Source organism: Sciurus carolinensis, chromosome 13, assembly GCF_902686445.1.
Source record: "Sciurus carolinensis chromosome 13, mSciCar1.2, whole genome shotgun sequence".
Lineage (NCBI taxonomy): Eukaryota > Metazoa > Chordata > Mammalia > Rodentia > Sciuridae > Sciurus > Sciurus carolinensis.
In genome coordinates, this window is record NC_062225.1 from 71,600,960 (window position 1) to 71,613,754 (window position 12,795).

General features: G+C 39.1%; 1 protein-coding gene across 2 annotated transcripts in view; it reads right to left on the reverse strand.

The window, feature by feature from the left end:
- Window positions 1-12,795, reverse strand: part of Clip4 (CAP-Gly domain containing linker protein family member 4) — a 102,369-nt gene that overhangs the window by 57,420 nt on the left and 32,154 nt on the right. The window contains exon 1 of one of the 2 annotated variants that reach the window (XM_047522556.1): window positions 286-484. The exons of the other annotated variant lie outside the window; for it this stretch is intronic. The gene's annotated coding sequence lies outside the window, so the exon portion shown is untranslated. Of the gene's footprint in view, window positions 1-285; window positions 485-12,795 lie in introns of those variants that run through there. 2 annotated transcript variants of the gene reach the window in all.

Here is a 12,795-nt window from a genome sequence, read left to right on the forward strand (position 1 = left end):
CCTTCCAGTTGCTGGATTCTTTCTTACAACATCTTCCCTAGTGACCATAGTTGAACACCTCCAGTAACAAGGAACTCGCTACCTCTTGAAGTAGCCAATTTGTCTTGGGCCAGCCTTTTGGAATTTTTTTTTTTTTTTTTCCTTCCATAGGAGGTAACATCTGGCTCCCTGTACCTCTTCCTCTTTCGGTTCTTTCTACCCTGGGAACTTAGATCAAGTCTGACTCCAATTCAAGCATTTTCTCTTAGGCGGCTACTTATATAACATGGTTACAAACCCACTCACCAGCATGCTGAAGGAGTCCTCGGATGCTTCACAGCTTGTCTTGAGCCCGTTTAAATGTGATGCCCAGGAATGAATGGGTGGCCTGTTGAAATGAGAGGAGTGAGCCTGCCACCTCTTTCTGCGCCTATGCTTCTGTTAACGTAACTCAAAATATGAAAGTGGTTGTTTGTAGTAGTCACACCACATTGTTGAATTGGGTGGAGCACACTGCCAACTAAAACCCACGGTGCTTATGCAATTTTAAATACCATCACCATCCCACGTCCCTGGGCAGCTGCCAACTTCTCTGTCCCTGCAGGCTCTGCATCTTCATGCACTCTCAGAGATAATGTAACAGAGATGCTTCCTCCTCCCTTTGAGGACTCCACCTCCCTTTCCCTGTTTTCATCATACCTTTTTCTTGTCTGACCTACCCACCTCCTCTTCAACTGGTTAAAAGCAGGAAGGCAGTCTGCCTTTGGTGAACTTTAAATACCTGTAAATGAGGACTATTGTTACTGAACCACAGAAACTCATAAAGATTTATTATAACAGAAGGAGCTTGTTGGTAAAGTCTCCACAAAAATAAAAAAAAAGTTTACTTTTATGCTGATTTAAATCATTCCTCTTAAGATAGTACTATTAGTAGGTGACAGGGTGTGTCTACTGAACTGGCCTTAGCTATAACAAAGGTCTCTGTTAGAACCAGCCAGGTCACTGGCTTTTTCTGCTACACCCAAACACCACACAATACATAGACAAATTCCCAGGACACCAAGTCACCAGAAAGAGTTCCTCACTCACCTGGTTGCTTTTATTCCAAAAGCTGAAGTTACTCCCTGGCCCATCATCATGAATACAAGTACCCATTGGACTGATGCTCCCTGGAACCACCCCCCACAACTCCTTTCAAAGTCTTGGAACTAGGTATTGCCCAGTTAACAAGAACAATATTGGAAAATTGTATGGAGCCAGAACTTGGAGCTTGAACTATTTATTGGGAAGGCACATGGAATATGATCCAGAGGCAGCTGCTGAGATGCAACTATGCCTGAAGTTGCAATACAGCAACAAACCACAGGGCCAGAAAGGGGTCAAGCATGTGGTCAACAGTGTGGAGAAAGAACAACTTCTGACTGTCCCCCATGTGTCACTTTACCTTGAGGATCTTACTAGTGTGTTCACTTTACAAATGAAGAAATGGACTCTGGGAAACTGCTTCACCTACCCTGGTACAGAAATAAGATTCAAACCTCAGCATGTGTTGAGTCACTGTTTTGCATCACCTACATAAGGTGTCCTTCTAGGCAGTAAGGACCCAGAAACAGCTGCATAGAGCAACAGGGATCACTCAGAATTCAGTTAGCAATCAGGAAGGTCTCAGCAGCTATCAGGACCCCACACCTTGAGAAAGGAGTTAGAGGAAATAGGCAAAAGAGGGCCACATCATTGCTCTTCCATGGGCAGGTACTAGGCAGGATGTCATACACAGGGAAGAACAGAACTCATTTCCACAATTTGAGTATGTGGAGGACCAACGCCTTAGAACCAAATAGACACCCTGCTGACAGAATCTAAGCACCAGATGGGAGCACAACTAGCAGAAGTGATTAAATGCAAAAAAGCAGAGCACTTGACTCAACCCCTAAAATCTTCCTCACATGCTTGCGAATGATATGATTATCAGCATATAAAACCCTAAAGAATCAACACACTACTAAAAGTAATAGGTTGGTTTAGCAAGGTTGCCAAGTACAAGATCAGTTGATAAAAATCAATGGTTCCCATCAGGAGCAAGCTGTAGGAAATATAATAGACAATCAGAGACCATTCACCATAGCAGTAAAACTTTAAAGCACAATATCCAGGAATTAATCCAAAACTTACAAAAACTTTATGGAGAAAATTTTAAAACTATTTAAGGACACAGAAGAAGACTGAATAAATGAAGAGTGAAACCATGAAGAGGTAAATTTTACATTGTAAAAAATGCCCCCATTTTGTCTCTGAATTCAATGTTTTGGTATAACCAAAATTCTAGTAAGGAACTAAAATTTTAAAGAACTCAGTGACCTTATGTATAAAGAAATATGATGTAAAATAGTTATGTCAATTTTGGGGTTATTTTATTAAAATCTTTTATTTTTACGAACTACATTTTGATTTATTGTACACAAATGGGGTACAACTTTTTATCTCTATGGTTGTATACAATGTAGATTCACACCATTCATGTAATCATACATATATATAGGGTAATACTATCTGTTTCATTCTACCATCTTTCTGTCCTCCACCCCCTTCCACCCCATTTTCCTCTATACCTTCCAAAGTTCCTTCATTCTTCTCTTCCTCCCATCACCCCCCTTGTTAAATATTGTCATGCACTTATCAGAGAAAACATTCAGTCTTTAGTTTTTTGGGGCTTGACCTATTTCATTTAGTATGATATTTTCCAACTTCATCCATTTACCAGCAAATGCCATGATTTTATTCTTTAATGACTGAGTAGTGTTCCATTGTGTATATATGCCACAATTTCTTCATCCATTTGTCAATTCAAGGGCATCTGGGTTGGTTCCACAATCTAGCTATTGTGAATTGAGCTGCTATGAACATTGATGTGGCTGCATCACTGTAGTATGCTGATTTTAAGTCCTTTGGATATAAATCAAGGAGTGGGATAGCTGGGTTAAAATTTTAAAGAACTCAGTAACCTTATAATATGTATAAAGAAATATGATTTAAAATAGTTATGTCAATTTTGGGGTTTTTTATTAAAATCTTTTATTTTTACGAACTGCATTTTGATTTATTGTACACAAATGGGGTACAACTTTTTATCTCTATGGTTGTATACAATGTAGATTCATACCATTCATGTAATCATATGAATAGGTGGGTCCATTCCAAGCTTTCTGAGAAATTTCCATACTGCTTTCCAGAGTGGCTGCACCAATTTGCAACTCCACCAGCAATGTATGAGTGTGCCTTTTTCCCCACATCCACACCAACACTTATCATTGCTTGTGTTCTTGATAATAGACATTCTAATTGGAGTTAGATGAAATCTTAAGGTGGTTTTAATTTGCATTTCTCTAATTACTAGGAATGATGAGCACTTTTTCATATATTTGTTGATCCCCTGTATACCGTCTTCTGTGAAGTGTCTGCCCATTTCCTTAGCCCATTTATTGATTGGGTTCTTTGTATTTTGGGCATAAAGTATTTTAAGTTCTTTATAAACTTTGGAGATGAGTGCTCTGTCTGAAGTGTGTGTGGATAAGATTTTCTCCCGCTCTGTAGGCTCTCTTTTCACATTATTGATTGTTTCCTGTGCTAAGAAGTAAGAACTGCCCTGCTAGATATTATGTCATTGCCACATAGAAATAAAAACAAAATGGTACAGCTCCAGGGACAAGAGGAGCAGTGAGACAGGACGCAGAACTCAGAGGCAAACCCGTGAATGGATGGGACCTTGATTTATGCAAGGTGATGCCTTAAGCCAATGAGAAAACTATAGAGTATTTAGAGATCATGTTGAGGAAAATGGCTTAGTTAATGAAGAAAAATTAAAGCCGTGTGCCCCACATCTGCCACATACAAAGAGAACTCCAGATAAACTGAAGACCTGCATGTAAGAGAGAGAAACTGTGGGAGACCATCTCTATGAATATGGGGTAAGGGTTTAGGTCAAAAAATAAGACTGCAGGACCTGGGATGTGCCTCAGTAGTAGACCACATGCCCAGCACATGTGAGTCCCAGGTTTAACCCCAGCATAGAAAAAAAAAACATGAACCTTAAAGCGAAGATTGGAGGATTTAAAATGCATCACAATAAGCCTCCCCTTCAATTAAAAATGCCATTAAAAACATTAAAAGAGCCGACAAATTGGGAAATGATATATACTGTGTACAAAAACAACTAGAGATTAGTATCTAAAATACATAAGGAACTTTGGGGAAGTCAATAAAAAGCAGTCAGAAAATCCAAGATAAAAATAAGAAAAGGGTAGGAGCAAGCAGCTCATGGCAGGGAAGGCTAGGATGGCAAGCAAGCTCAGAAGAGGTGCTCAGACCCAAAGAATGGAAGTGTGGTGTGACACAATCACAGCCACCACTGGTACAGACCTTAACACCAGCTCCTGGGAGGGGGCGGGAATCCTCATTTGTACTATTTGCTAATTTCTGTGCTGCATGTACCTTCACCACCCCTGATGTCAAGCTACCAGTGTGAGTTCACTGGGCGAGAAGTTGGGAAGAAATGTCCTCACTCAGTTCTTGTGAGCTGCTTGTTCAACACACCACTGCTTTACCCATGCATGTGGCAAAATGTCAGGAAGATTATCCCACCTACTGCCAAGGATATGGGGAAATGGTAATCCTCGTGCACTGCTGATAGGAATTTAAGCTGGTACATTTCTTCTGTAGAGCAATCTGGCTGCACTTAGTGAAAAAAAAAATAATAACAGTATGCTTTAGAACTCTGCAAGCACTCTCCTCGGCACACCTCAGAAAAACCCTTACAACGTAGGAAGAATCTTCTTCACATGGTTTTCGGGAAGTCAGTCTCTCTCCACCAGGTGATCTTATACAGCTGGTGGCTTTAAATACCATCTGTAGTTTCATAATTCCCAAGTTTATATTCCTTCCTCTGAACTTTGTACTATTGTTCAACTGCCTACTCCACATCTACTCTCTGGTGTATACTACACAGCTCAAAATAACATGTTCACAAGATGGAACCTCCCCCCAAGTGAGCAAATGGCAGCTCTGTTCTTGTGTTTGTACACTGAGTCATTCCTTCTGGGTTCTCCAAATGAAATCCACCGTTCTCATTCTTTAAAAGTTCATGACATCATTGAGGAGATTCATCAATGCCATGGAAATCCTTACAAATCAATAGCCACTGGAGACTCCAGGAACCTCCTACTGCTTCTACTTGGGCTTATCTTCCTCTGACCCATATCTCCTCTTTTTTCTCAAGGTTGCAAGTGAGGACCTCTTGCTGAACTACATTACGAACTGTAGAGAATAATTTAGCAAAACTGTGCAAGTCTTACTATCTGAATCAGGGGTGCTCACTTCTGGTTGCACATTTGAATCACTTGGGTCTCTTTTGCAAAATAAGCCCTGAAGACCTGTGAAGACCTCTGATTCACTAATTTAGATTCATGCTATCCTATAAGTTAATTTTCCAGTTAATTCTCTCTTCGGTTCTCCCCAGAAGATACTAACATGAAATTTTCAAACCCAGCTTGTTCCTGTGTGGAGCGCTGCTCCCCAGGCCCTCCAAATACCTATAACACAACCACTTAAGCCAGGTCTGGTGGGGCACACCTATAATCCTAGCTACTCAGGAGGCTGAGGAAATCACAAGTTCATAGATCAACCTGGGCAACTTAGCAAGACCCTGTTATAAATAAAATTTTTAAAAAGGGCTTGGAATGTACTTCAATGCTAGAGTGCTTGCCTAGTCAGACATAAGGTCCTGCTCAATCCCTAGTATCAATAAAAGAGAAAAGTCTTTGTAGGCCAGCATAAAGGAAGGAAAGGGAGATTGTTTCACAGCATCAGGATAAGAACTGTCACTGTGACACAAGAACTAAGTTTTTCATACCAACCACTCAGATTTTTAGCAAGCATGACGTCAGTGGTACACCAAAACAGTGCCAATTTCTGTGAGTGTATTAATTTCAAGGACCATCTGCCTTGCCCCCCACAATTGAAACTAGCTCTAATCAAGCCTCTAGATATAACTCTCATGGTATAGAAAAGTTGGAGCAAGAAGGAATATCATTAAAAACACCATTCAAGATGCATTCAGCCAAATTCAAACTGCAGAAGCTTCCACGGGGTCAATAACCCATACCTACAACCAAGGAAGTACTGTGAGGGTTAAGAGCCCCATCGAGAGTGATGTTGGCCAAATTATATTGTTATATTATGTGCATGTACCAATATGTAACAACAGATCCCACCATTATGTACAACTGTAATGCCTAAAAATGTGGAAGGAAAAGAATAGAGCCCTATCCACAGCCTATAATGCACAGATCTTGCTTGGATCTGGATTCAAACAAACAAATGTAAAATATAATTTCTTGAGACAATTGGGGGAAATTTAACCCAGATGAATGTTAAATGATACCAATGATGTAAGATATGATAATGACATTGTTGGTTACATGAGAAATTCATACTGAAGAATATATGATAAAATGTTTCATGTCTGGGATTTGCTTTAAAGTGTTCCATTAGCATTAAGTGTACAGTGGGAACAAACAGATGAAAAAAATAATAAAATAGTAATAATTGTTAAATTATTAAGTATAAATACTTATTAAAAGTAAATGATGGGGGTTGGGGAGGTAGCTCAGCTGGTAGATTGCTTGCCTTGCAAGTACAAGGCCCTGAGTTTGATCCCCAAGTACCACAAAAAAAAAAAAAAAAAGTAAATGATGGGTATATTATTCTTTCTTCTTTTGTATTAATTTGAAAATTTTTTCATACCAAAAAATTTTTTAAAAGGAGTTCCAAAAGGGCAGAAGTTTTAGTCTATTTCTGTCACTGCTATGTCCCAAGTGGCTAGAACAGTTATCAGGTATATAGTACAAATTCATTAAATATGTGAATGGACCAGTATTAAGATTTCAGTCTCAATCAAGATAGACTATTATGTCCAAGGCATTTAGAAATCACAGAGGTTGCCTGTGTGTCACATGCATGCACACACTTGAAAATGCAAAGCATTCATGTATCACCAAAACTCCATTGTCTTTTCAATAGCTTTTTACAAAACCAATCCAGTTTCATTCTAATTCAGTATAAACCATCAATGACTTTAATGACATCTTGATTAGGGGTTAAGAGAATGTCACACCCACAAGAGCTACCACTGAGTTTGCACCTTGTCAACAATGGATCAAATGACTCACCTAACCAAAGAAAGTCATTGACAGACCAATTAGCTGGTCCTAAGTCATGAGAAAGTCTCCTTTGTGACAAACAGCATTGATAATAAGATTGTTTCTGACATTTCTCATATAACCAAATTCAAAACAACAGGGGACAGTCAAGGTAAAAAGAAAGGAAAATTACTGTTTTAGATTCACATGGAGATCAACACAAGAATAATAAGTTAGATTCTATCCTTTTAAGGTCAAAAATATATCGTGTAAAGTCTTTATCAGCATCTAGAACAACAGCCCTGTTGGGGATGTATCTCAGTGGTAAAGCACTTGCCTAGCATGCATGAGGACCTCAGTTCAATCCCCAGTACAAACAGGAAAGAAAAAAAAAAAAAAAAAGATAATCACAGTCCTAAGACTGGATAGCATTTATAAAGGCAAACAGATTGCATGTGGTCCATCAAGTCACCAGAAACACATTGAGTGCCTCCTCCTCCAAGGTCAGAGTGGAAACCCTAATCAGGTGTACACTCTGACTTTCTGGCAAAAGAGGGAAAGTGTCATGGCTGCCATCATGGGCAGCCTAAACTGGAATCCCAGGATCGTCTCTCACTAGTTGTGCAACCATGGAGCCTCTCTGAACTTCCCTGAGCCTCAGTTTGCTTCTTTGTAAAGTGAGATAAAGAGTTCCTTCCTCTAAGGGCTCTGCACCCAATACTCTGAGTGATGCTCAGTGAATGCAACTCACAGAGATGCTTAATAAATAGCTGTGATTCTAAGACACAGCATGAGAAAAAAGGCCAACCGCCTGCCAAAGAAGCCGTCCCAGTTCTCAGGATTTCCAAAGAGGGGGAACATATGGAAGGATGGGGTGATCTAGAAAGGTTTCAAGGAAGAGACATGTTTCGAGCTAGGTAGACAGGACATGAGATTAAGTTATGTAGATGAGGAGATAGCATTTATTGGGTGCTTCATATGTGCTGTACATGGTTATAATTTTTTTCATTCATTTTACACCTGCAAAATAAATATAATTTAAGTTTCATTTTTCCAATTGGAGAAATCAAGGCACAGAGTAGATGGGCAACTTGCCCAAGAACACCCAGCCAGTAGTAAAACCAGGATTTGAACCCAAAGAGTCTAATCAAAGATTAAACTCTCAACCATGATGTCAGCTTTGCAAGAGAAAAGACTTGGAGGAAGAAAAGCTCAATGTGTGTTTAGCTGATGATGGTAGAAGAGTCTAGGTCTTATTTCGCTCAGGCTGCTGTACCAGAACACATAGACTGTGTGGCTATACACACCAGAGACTTATTTGTCCTGGAGGTTGGGAAGTCCAAGATCAAGGCACAGGCAGATGTGGTGTCTGGGGAGCATTCTCTTCCTGATTCACAGGCAGCCATCTTCTCAGTATGACCTTATGTACTAGAAGGGGGAGGACCTTTCTGGGGTCTCTTTTTATAAGGGCACTAAATCCCAAAGGCCCCATATCTCCAAAATCCTTCACCTTGGGGACATAAACATTCAGTCCATAACCATCTAATTGGAGCAGAGCCTGTAGTAAGAAACTAGTAAAAGAGTTAGAAAGATAGATTAGTGTTAGAATGACTTTGAATGTCGCACTAAGAGCCTGAAAGACTATCCTGTAGGGTCAAGGAAAAGTCACCTTGAGTTTCTAATGAAGCAAAGACAAGAATCTGTCAGCACGGTTCAAAATGGAAACTCCTGCCTACCCTCAATGCCCCCATACCAGTTAAACCCTTTCCATAAAGAAAACCCTGAAGATCACAAGCATATGAAAAAATTCAAGCATTCTGAAGTGAAAATTAGCAGCTGAAAATAACATTGCCTTGAGATCCTTAGCCTTTATCAATTCAACTTAGACTTTTAAAAATAGCAAATCATTTTTACAAATGATTTCTCCAGAAACAGCTTGTTGTTTTTTTTTTTTTTTCTTTTGGTTTTTCTTTCTTTTTTTGGTATATTTAATGTGTGCTCAATAGCAACCTGCATTCAACATAAACTGGAGACAAATGATACAGATGCCCTTGGGAGATAGAAATCTATTTTTCCTGCCTTTCCCATCACACCTCATTAACCACCTTGCGGCATAACAATAACACCCACATATCATCATCTTACCCACTTGGTTATATAATAATTTAATAACATATAATCTTTGGGAAATGTGCCTATTGGATCAAAGCACAGTCCCAGCAAAGAAGCAGCAGCTGCACTACTTTCTCAGGTCCCTTCCCATCCAGCAAGGTGCCATCAGGCTGGCTGCCCATCCTATATACCCTGTTCCACATGGCACAATGGCTTTGGTTTCTCCAGTTTCACTCACTGCCTGAACCCAGACTTCTCAGCAGGGAGCTTCTCAAGTTCAGCTTGCAAAGTGAGACACCACACACCTGCTAGGGAGCTGCATTTCACCAATTTAGAGGCATGGTTTCTGGTAGCAATAGTCGAGCATCTTTGCAAGCAATATCCAGTGACTTTATGAAAAAGTGTGTGTCGCTAATGCAAAGACCACAAGCCATGCTCAGGTCTCAGTTGAATCTGAGATTGGACACCCACAGCACACTGACCCACACAGTCCTCAGTTCTGCCATCCAAAGAGACCCAAGAAAAGAGGCGTGGTCTATGAACAAAGCTCCTGCTCTCATTTGTCAAGAACCTGCCAAGTAATCCTTAGTATCAGTGAATACCACTAGACAAGCACCCTGTCCTCGGGGACTTCATAACATAACATAGAGCAAAAGTAAAACTCACAAGGCTTGGAAATAGGATAGAATCCAAGGCTTTCAAGTCAGATATCCAGACTTTGCCTAGAAATGAGGGGGCTCATAGGATGTGCAACTCTGAATTGTAAAAACAGAACAGTGCCAAGGAAACCAGAACAAGTTGTTCAATCTACAAATTCAAGTTCTTAATTATCTTTGGGAATGTGAACAAAATATAGTTAAAACCTCTCAAAGACTCGGTTTCCTTATTTATAATAAAATGGACATCATAGTACTTCCCACTTTATCCCATGTTTCTTCCTAGAATTCAATGAACTTCCTAGATTTCTTGTATGAAAAGAAAGTCTTAGCACAGTGTCTGATAATGAGTGTTTGCTCCATATGTGTCAATACTGTGTATTATAATTAAAAATTGAAATAGGTGTTTCCGGAACTACAAAATGGAGAGCAGAGAAAACTGGGCCATTGATAAAAGGTTCCATAAAAGTAGGATCAACATATAAAATCTCAGTTGCCCAAACAAGCTTAAATTTCATACAAAAAAAAAAGATGATACGTTGTATCATATTTTTAAAAAGTTATTTTTGTTTATCTGAAATTTAAATGCAACCTGATATTTTTATTTGCGCCAAATGGCAACCCCACATATAAAAGGGAGAACACAAGTTGTTATTTGGAGGAGGAAAGAAAAAAGGACAGACCGAGGGAGAAGCACAAGCTACCGTGAACTAAAGAAGGGAGCACAGTTTCAAAGGGAACACCTTGAGATCCAGGCCAAAGAGGCTAGATCTTATGCATGGGAGAGTCAGAAGTAAGGTGTTGGGGATCCCATAATAAGGCAGAAATAAAAAATAAATAAAAAGAGATGCTTTCCAGGAAGAACGAATGAATCTTCATAAAAGAAAAGAATGGATCCAAGATGCCACCCATGTTTTGAACCCAGTCACTGTGAGACAGAAGATTAAGTCTGTAGCTGCCTTTGGAATCGGATGGCTGCCTGAATTCAAGTGTTGGCAGAGGAAGTAGGGAAAGAAAAAGAGGAGGCGTGGATGCACAGATGCATTCTGAAGGAAGGTGATGTTTGTGGAGTCGTGTGACCAAAGCTGTGAATATGAATGTGTCCTATTGCTGTCAGAACTTTCTTAAGTAATGTAGTTTCATCACTGGTGACCCAAGGAAGCCATTACATGTAAATATGGAGAGGCCTCTAACCAAGACTAAGGGGTGGCGGTCAGGGTGGGTTGGGGATAGGACACTTAATGCTCTCCTTGCTCTTCCCCTCTTAGTGAGAAGAGATAAAAGATTAAAGAAAGGGGATTTATTCAGTCCCCCTCATTCCTTTCCCCCCTACCAGGAGATCCCACAGGGTTCTCTTGCCTACAGAAATGACAAAACTCTCCAAAGTGTGATTTCAATGCAGATGAGGGATCGAGAGAACTCAGGGCAACTTCTACTTGAGGTCTGCGTCACTACTTTTTATCTGGTTACTTTCTTTCTTATGTGTACACATAAAATTCTACTCTTGTGGCAAATGAAAAAGACATGGTCCCATTTGGTAACTTTTCCCCAGAAAGGCATTGCCTCTCTTTATAAATGCTCCTTGGCATGAGTCTTTCAGTTTGATTCAAAGAAACAAATTGTGCTGAATATCTGCATAAAGATAAATGTGAAACTGCAAACCAACAGTCCCCAAAGAACCAGACCCAAAGGATCTGCTTAGAAACTCAATTCTAAGCATTTATCTAGTTCTGATTACTCATACCAACATTCAAGCCCCAGTCTTGTTTGCTCCTCAAAACTTCTGAGCTTTCCTACCTCTCACTTCTCCATAACTACAACAAACTACACTAATTTCTCCCCTTGGCTAAGGAAAGACATATATGAAAACCCAATTGTACACTATTTTGTATTAATTGCTTACATGGAAGCATTTTGCCATGACTTCTCAGTGCAATTATAAACTCCATGAGGGCAAAGAATATACCTAAATGTATTCAGTATCTCTTTGTGGTAGTAAACTTGAAATTGAATGTACCACACTGATGCAAGATATTAATAGGAGGAGAAAATGTGAGTGGGTGGGGGGATATGTAGAAATTCTCTGTATGATCTGCTTAATTTTGTATAAATCTAAAAATAATGTTTATTAATTTTAAAGATTAATTTAATATCTTTCTACAAATTCTGACTTGCCTTCTTTTAACAGATCATGGGAAACAAGGAGAGAAAAAGTCCAAAAAAAAAGCATTTAATACATGAATTGGTATACAAAACTCAATTTCTTCCTCTATACCAGCAACAGACAATAGGAATTTGAAATTTTATTAAAAAAAAAAAAAGATTTGGGTATAAATCTAATTTTTTATTTGTTATTTTTAGTGATATGTGACAGTAGAATGTATTTTGACATATCTATACATGGAATATAACTTCCCATTTTTGTGGTTGTACATGACGTGGAGTTACACTGTCTAGATTTGTGTATAAATTTAATGATGTACAAGATCTACATGAGAAGAACTACAATATTCTGATGAAAGAAATCAAAGGAGATCTAAATTAAAGGAAAGATATTCCCTTTTCATGGATAGGAAAACTCAATATCACTAAGTTGTCAGTTCTTCCCAAATTGATCTACAGATTCAATGCAATCCTCAAAAATTCTAACACATTGTTTTGCAATACAATCCTACTCAAAAATCCTAACATATTGTTTTGCAGATATTGCCAAATTTTGAAACATATGTGGAAAATTAAAAGGCCCAAACAGAACATCACAGTATTGAAGAAGAACAAAGTCAGAGAATTGGCACTCCCAAACCTAAAGATTTATTTTAAAGCTCCAATAATCAAAATAATGTGGAATTGGAAAA